Raw genomic sequence first — 6,652 nt, 5'->3', positions numbered from 1 at the left:
ATCAACATTTACACATATACTTCATTCAAAATTTCATTCAATACTTTGTTACCTATGACAACTTCTACCTTTGTAACCATTTGACCAATTGACATCAATTATCTCATTTAACATTGTAACAGCCCAAATTTGGGGCTAGTCAGAACAGTGGTTTCGGGACCACAAATTTGACGAGAAAAAAATTTTATTTTCATTATATTTTTATGGTCTATGATTTCACAAAATGATTTCATGAAAAATTCGTTCAAAAATTTTGACGTTTGGGCACTCAATTTAGTCAAAAGGACTAAATTGTAAAAAATGAAAAAGTTGAGTTCTATATGTTAGAGGTGTCCAATTGTTATGAAATTTTAAATTGGTGGTCTTTATATGGTAATTAGACCATTGGTTAAGTTGGTGGACAAAAATAGGTATGGTTAGCATGTTTCCAAAGTTTTTCATTAAGGGCATTTTGGTCATTTAGTTATTAAAATGAATTAAAAATAAAATTAAAAGCCAATTTTTGTCCATCTTCTCCATAAGGACAAATTTAGCAAGGGGGAAGCCATGGTTAGGGTTTTCAAGCTTCCAAGCTCAATAGTAAGTCGGTCATTTCCCCATTTTTAATGATTTTTACGTTTTTGAGATTACCGTAATATGATTTACCTATTTCTACCATTTATTTGTGCTAGAGTTGATGTTTAAAAATTTAACCATGGAGAATATACATGTATTTTGATGTTCTATGGAAAAATATGAATGTTTGGAGTGTGATAAACGATTTGTACTAAGTAATTTTCGATGAAAATGCCTAAAAGGATTAATTTGTAAAAGTTATTAAATATGTCACAAGTGTGTGAATAAGTGAGTATTGTGGATTTCCATAGTTATGAAAATGGTTCAGCTAGGCCTAAAATGCAAGGAAATTGGATAAAAATTATTTTACGAGCCTAGGGGCAAAATTGTAATTTTGTAAAACTGTAGAGGCAATAACATAATTTTGTCAAAGTAGGATTTTTGGACTGGAATGAATATTTTGAATTTTATATAAGTTAAATGTATTGTTATAAATTAAGAAAGACGAGAAATTGAAATGGATCGATAAAAAAAAGTGAGAAAAAGTGAAAAATTCTCGAATGAACCTTTGGAATAAAAATGGATACAAATGAAGTGACAGGAATGATCACATGTGTGGCATGGATTCTGTGCAGGCCACTATGTAAAAGTGAAAGTGATGGTCACATGTGTAGTACTATGTGCAGGCTACTACGTGTACCAGAATGATAGGTTGCATGTGTAGTACTATGTGTAGACTACTATGCGTACCGGATAGTTTCGATCACGCGTGTAGTACTATGTGTAGGCTACTACGTGTATTAGATGGTAATGGTTACATGTGTAGTACTATGTGCAGGCTACTATGTGAACCGAACATCATTGACTAGTAATGTAACACCCCTTACCCGAGACCGTTTCCGGATTCGAGCACGAGGCATTACTTAACTTATCTTACTAATTCGGAGCATAAAAATTTACTTTTGCAAATTATTTTCACTATTTACAGCAAAGCTGTCCAATTACGCAGCGGTCACTAAATTAATTATAACTTGAGCTACGGAACTCAAAATTTAACTCCGTAAATTTTCCTTGAAACTAGACTCATATATCTTCCTACCATAAAATTTTTAGAATTTTTGGTTCAGCCAATTAGTACAGTTTATTAGTTAAAGTCTCCCCTGTTTCACCATTCGACTATTCTGACCTCTTGTTACTAAAAATAACTTTTCTCGTTATAGGATTTTCATATGCTATTCCCACTTGTTCCTAAAGAAAATAGACTCATTAAGGAATCTAAGCATGTAAATTTCAACTCATAACCATTTTTGTACAATTTGTAATTATTTTCTAAACTCAGAACAGGGGACTCCAAAAACAGTTCTGACCCTATCTTACTAAAATTCACATATCTTAAAATATAAATTTCCTTTTGCTACACTGTTATTTTTCCATGAAAATAGACTCAACAAGATTTAATTCCATATATCATTCACCCTCTAATTCATTTTATACCATCCTAGGTGATTTTTCAAATTCACGTCACTATGCTGCCTGAATTCTGTTTCTTTGCAAAATTTTATCCTTTCATGATTTCCATGCATAATTTATCACCTAATCTTTCATAACAACAAACACCTTCATCCTTAACCATTTTAATGACCATACATCATCAAATACTTACACATCACTCATTAGCAAAATCATCATTACAAACATACAAAATAACTAAATCCCTATACATGCCATAACTCAAACGTGTTTTGACATAAAATACCGAGCAGTTGTGGTTGATAGTGTGGACGATCTCCGACTTCTTTAGGATCCTTGAAGTAGCTTTGCAATACTATAAGAGAAAGAGAAATAAAAGAAGTAAGCATAAAGCTTAGTAAGTTTACTAGCAAATAAATAACAACATTACACACAAATAATTAAACTCAAGTGACTATATCTCTAGTTTACTCTTTAGTTAATCTCATACTAGTTCTCTTACTTGTTTACTTAGAATACTTGTGTGCATAACTTACTCAACTCTTGCTGCATCGTTGAACATCAATTGATAGTATAATAAGTTCTTAAGTCTTACAACTTACGAGCTTGCCATTTATGCTTTAAACCGAACTTTCATGAACATGATTCGTTTACAAGCCCGTTGAGCTACATTGGAATAATAAGGATACTCGGTCTCTTCGATAATAACATGCCAAAGCCATGTCCCAGACATGGTCTTACATGGGATGTTCTCATGTTAGTGCCCATGCCATGTCCCGGACATGGTCTTATAGGGACCTCTCATCTCGATGCCAATGCCATGACCCGGACATGGTCTTACATGGGACCTCTCATCTCGGTATAACGCCATGTCCTGACATGGTCTTACATGGGACCTCTCATGATCTTAAGGATGCCAATGCCATGTCCCGGACATGGTCTTACATGGGATCTCTTTACCCAAATGTCATGACATTCGTATCCAGTACCATCCTTATGTATCAACGGGACTTTTAAATTTTAATTCTCTATCATTTCATGCTTGGATCATCATCAAATAAATTCATAAAATAAATTCATAATTGCTGGAAATTAACAGCATTAATAATAAATATTGAAATATTGCATTTATTTACCGTAAACTTACCTCGGTACCAATTATAGCCAAATTCACCAACTTAGTCTTCAACTTTATTCTTCCCTTTGTCTAACCTCGAGTTTCGTACTTCTTGATCTAAAATAGTAAATTTAACTTATTTAATAATCACATTCATCAAAACAGCCCTCGACTCTAACTTTTCAAAATTACAATTTTGCCCTAAACTTTTACATAATTACATTTTTGCCCCAAGGCTCGGAAATTAAACTTCATCTCTTATTCTTATGTTTTATAACATTCTTAACATTTTTCCCTTCTATGGCAACATCAAATTCCCACTCTAACATGTACTTATGAACATTAGGTATTTTTACCGATTATGTCGTTTTACTCGTTTTCACTTAAAATCGCTTAGCAAAAGTTGTTTAACATAATTTATAGCTTCATATTATATCATAAAACATCAAAATAAACACTTTTCACCTATGGGTATTTTTCCAAATATAAACCCTAGGTTAAATTATTGCTAGAATAAGCTAAATTAAGCTACCGGGACTCCAAAAACGTAAAAAAAAACATTAAAAACGGGACTTGGGATCACTTACTATGGAGCTTGGAAGCTTGAAAACCCTAACTATGGCTTCCCCCCTTGCTGATTTCGTCCTAATGAAGAAGATGATGATTTTTGCCATCTTTTTCCCTTTTAATTCATTTTAATTACTAGATTACCAAATTGCCCCTAACTTAAAAATTTTCTATTTCACTTATCTCATGTCCATTTTTGTCTACCAAGTTACCAATGGAATAATTACCATATAAGGACCTCCAATTTAAAGTTTCATAACAATTGGACACCTCTAACATGTAGAACTCAACTTTTGCACTTTTTACAATTTAGTCCTTTTGACTAAATTGAGTGCCCAAACGTCGAAATTTTCGAACGAAATTTTCACGAAATCATTTTGTGAAATTGTAGACCATAAAAATAAAAGAAAAATAAAATTTTTCTCATCGGATTTGTGGTCCTGAAACCACTGTTTCGATAACCTCAAATTTGGGCCATTACAAGTAAGGTGGTTGTTATGTACTGATTCCACCGGACATCATTGATTAATAAGGTGGTTGCTATGTGCTGAATCCACCGACTATCTGTTATTATTCCGAAGTGTTCATCGGGAAATTAACTAAGTGTAATTGAATAATAAATATAGGTGTGGAATTGAATTGAATATCGACTTAGAAATGGAAAATTGAATTTTGAATTGAATTGTGATTGAAAGTGAAAAAGTGAAATTATGAAAGAGTACATTTAGCAATAAAATAGTTTAGACAGCAACAGTTATGTGACTTTGAAAAATCACCAAAAATAGTGGAGATTGAATTAAAGGCTGAATAATATATGAAATTGAAGCTGAATGAGTCTATTTTCAATAAAAGAAACAGAACAAGCAAAAGAGTTATATATTTTGAGATATTTGAAGTTTAGTTAGACAGAGTCAGAATGAGTTCGGAATCCCCTGTTCTGAATTTGGAAAATTGTCAAAAATTGTACAAAAATAAGCATGTGATAAATTTTATATTTTTAGAATCCTCAGTGAATCTATTTTCAAGAGAAACAAACGGAAACAATATTCGAATTCTGTACAATGAGATAACTAATTTTTAGTGAAGAGAGGTCAGAATTGTTAAGCAGTGAAATAGGGGAAACTTTAAAGAATAAACTGTACTATTTGGCTAAACAAAAAATTCTAAAAATTTTATGGTAAGAAGATATGTAAATATAGTTTTGGGGAAAATTAACGGTTAGCTCTGTATCTCTGCGTAAAAATAATTTAGTGACTTTGACTCGGAGAGACAATTTTAAGCATACATGTAAGTGAATAGTGAAACTATAGAAAATGTTATTTCTAAGAGTGTTATGTACATTAAGGATGTGGAATGGAGAGGAGGAGGAGGAAAATTAAAAGAACATATGAATGATTTGTGTATAATTGGCCATATGCTCGATTATAATCGATAAACGATTGAAAAGAAATGATGTTTATAATTGTGCATGATTAGTTATTGTTAAAGTTCATGTGAGAAAATAAAGTTTCATAGTATGTGTATGTGGTATAATTGGTATATGATTTGGTATGTAGTAATGTGAGAAATGGTTTATGAATTAACTCATGTTGATAAGTTCGATACATAAATAAATGTGCTGCTTATCCATGCTTATAATGCTTATACTATATGTTTATTTGGCTAGCATGTTTGGTGTGTATGCTTAGGCTTTGGCCAAGTTGTGGTTGGATTACGCCACATTAAATTTATAAAATTATGCATTGAGATGGTAAATGCCTAGATGGAAATATGCTTGTGACCATAAAAGGGTGGTAAGGTTTAAAGTTTGTAATCTTTGTTAAAATGGTTTATCATGTGGTTAGTCTTCAAAAAGAACTAGCTTGCGACTATGGTTGAGTGTAATGTTTATATCTTGTGTGATATGCATAGGAAACTGGAATGGAAAGGAAATAAAATACTAAGTTCATACTTGAAGTGTAAAATGACGGAAAAAGGGGACGTTAAGTTAAACGATAAATATGTATTAGTATTGAACTTAATGAAATTGAACTGTACGTGAATTAAATGGAAATTCCAAATGATATGATTTGAATTAAATGAATTATTGTGGTATTGAAATGTATATTGGATTGAGAAATTGAATTGAATCGTGAACACGAGAATCGTGAATTAAATGAAATGGAAATGAAGTATTGAATTGCATGAGTATGTATTGGGTCTCAGAAGCCTTATTTGTTACAAATATAGTATTTTTGAAGTTATAAGGTGAAGATTTATAAAAGTATGTTAAAAATTTGAAGAGTATAAATTTGAATGAAAGTTTATAACTCGGTTCAATACGTTTATAAGTGTATGTATTCTGGTAATGCCTCGTACCCTATTCCGGTGTCGAATACGGGTAAGGGGTGTTACAAACGTAACATATCATATACCTATTGTGTAATGGCCAAAATTCAAGGTTATCGGAACAGTGGTTTCGTAGCCACAAATCCGATTTAAAAATAAATTTATTTTAATATTTTTGCATGAATACTGATATGATAGGAAAATCGTATGAAAATATAGATAGAAAAATTTTACCGATTTAGTGGTTAGTTAGAAAATGAAATTATTGAAGAAATTGGGTAAAAACAAGGTATCGAGACCTTGATCTTGTAAAACCGAGTCAAAAATATTTTTATAAATATTTATGAAATGTTAGTAATATGGTATTAAAATTAGTAATATGATATTAAAATTTCGTTAGAAAATTTTAATGTTTGGGTAGTCAATTAAGTGAAAAGGACTAAATTGAAAAAAGGTGTAAAAGTTACTAGAAGGATTAAATAGCTCAATTGTTAAATGAGGAGGGACATAAATTGAAAATAAGCCCAAAAGGAGATATTTTGGGCGGCATAAGCTGAGAAAAATCAGGAGAATTGGTGAAATAAGGGTAAAATGGGAAAATAACAAATTTTACTA

At 31.5% G+C, this 6,652-nt stretch overlaps 1 long non-coding RNA gene across 1 annotated transcript; it reads right to left on the bottom strand.

Annotated features, from left to right (window-relative positions):
* Window positions 1-2,154: 2,154 nt before the first annotated feature.
* Window positions 2,155-3,870, bottom strand: LOC128041120 (uncharacterized). Its single transcript, XR_008195824.1, has 3 exons — window positions 3,730-3,870; window positions 3,173-3,259; window positions 2,155-2,380 (listed from the first exon to the last, which is right to left on the bottom strand). It is a non-coding gene; the product is annotated as an uncharacterized LOC128041120 (long non-coding RNA).
* Window positions 3,871-6,652: the final 2,782 nt, after the last annotated feature.

The sequence above is a fragment of the Gossypium raimondii genome, chromosome 5, assembly GCF_025698545.1.
Source record: "Gossypium raimondii isolate GPD5lz chromosome 5, ASM2569854v1, whole genome shotgun sequence".
In the NCBI taxonomy this organism is placed as follows: Eukaryota; Viridiplantae; Streptophyta; class Magnoliopsida; order Malvales; family Malvaceae; genus Gossypium; species Gossypium raimondii.
The sequence above is the reverse complement of the archived record's forward strand: the minus strand, read 5'-3'. Positions and strand labels throughout refer to the sequence as shown.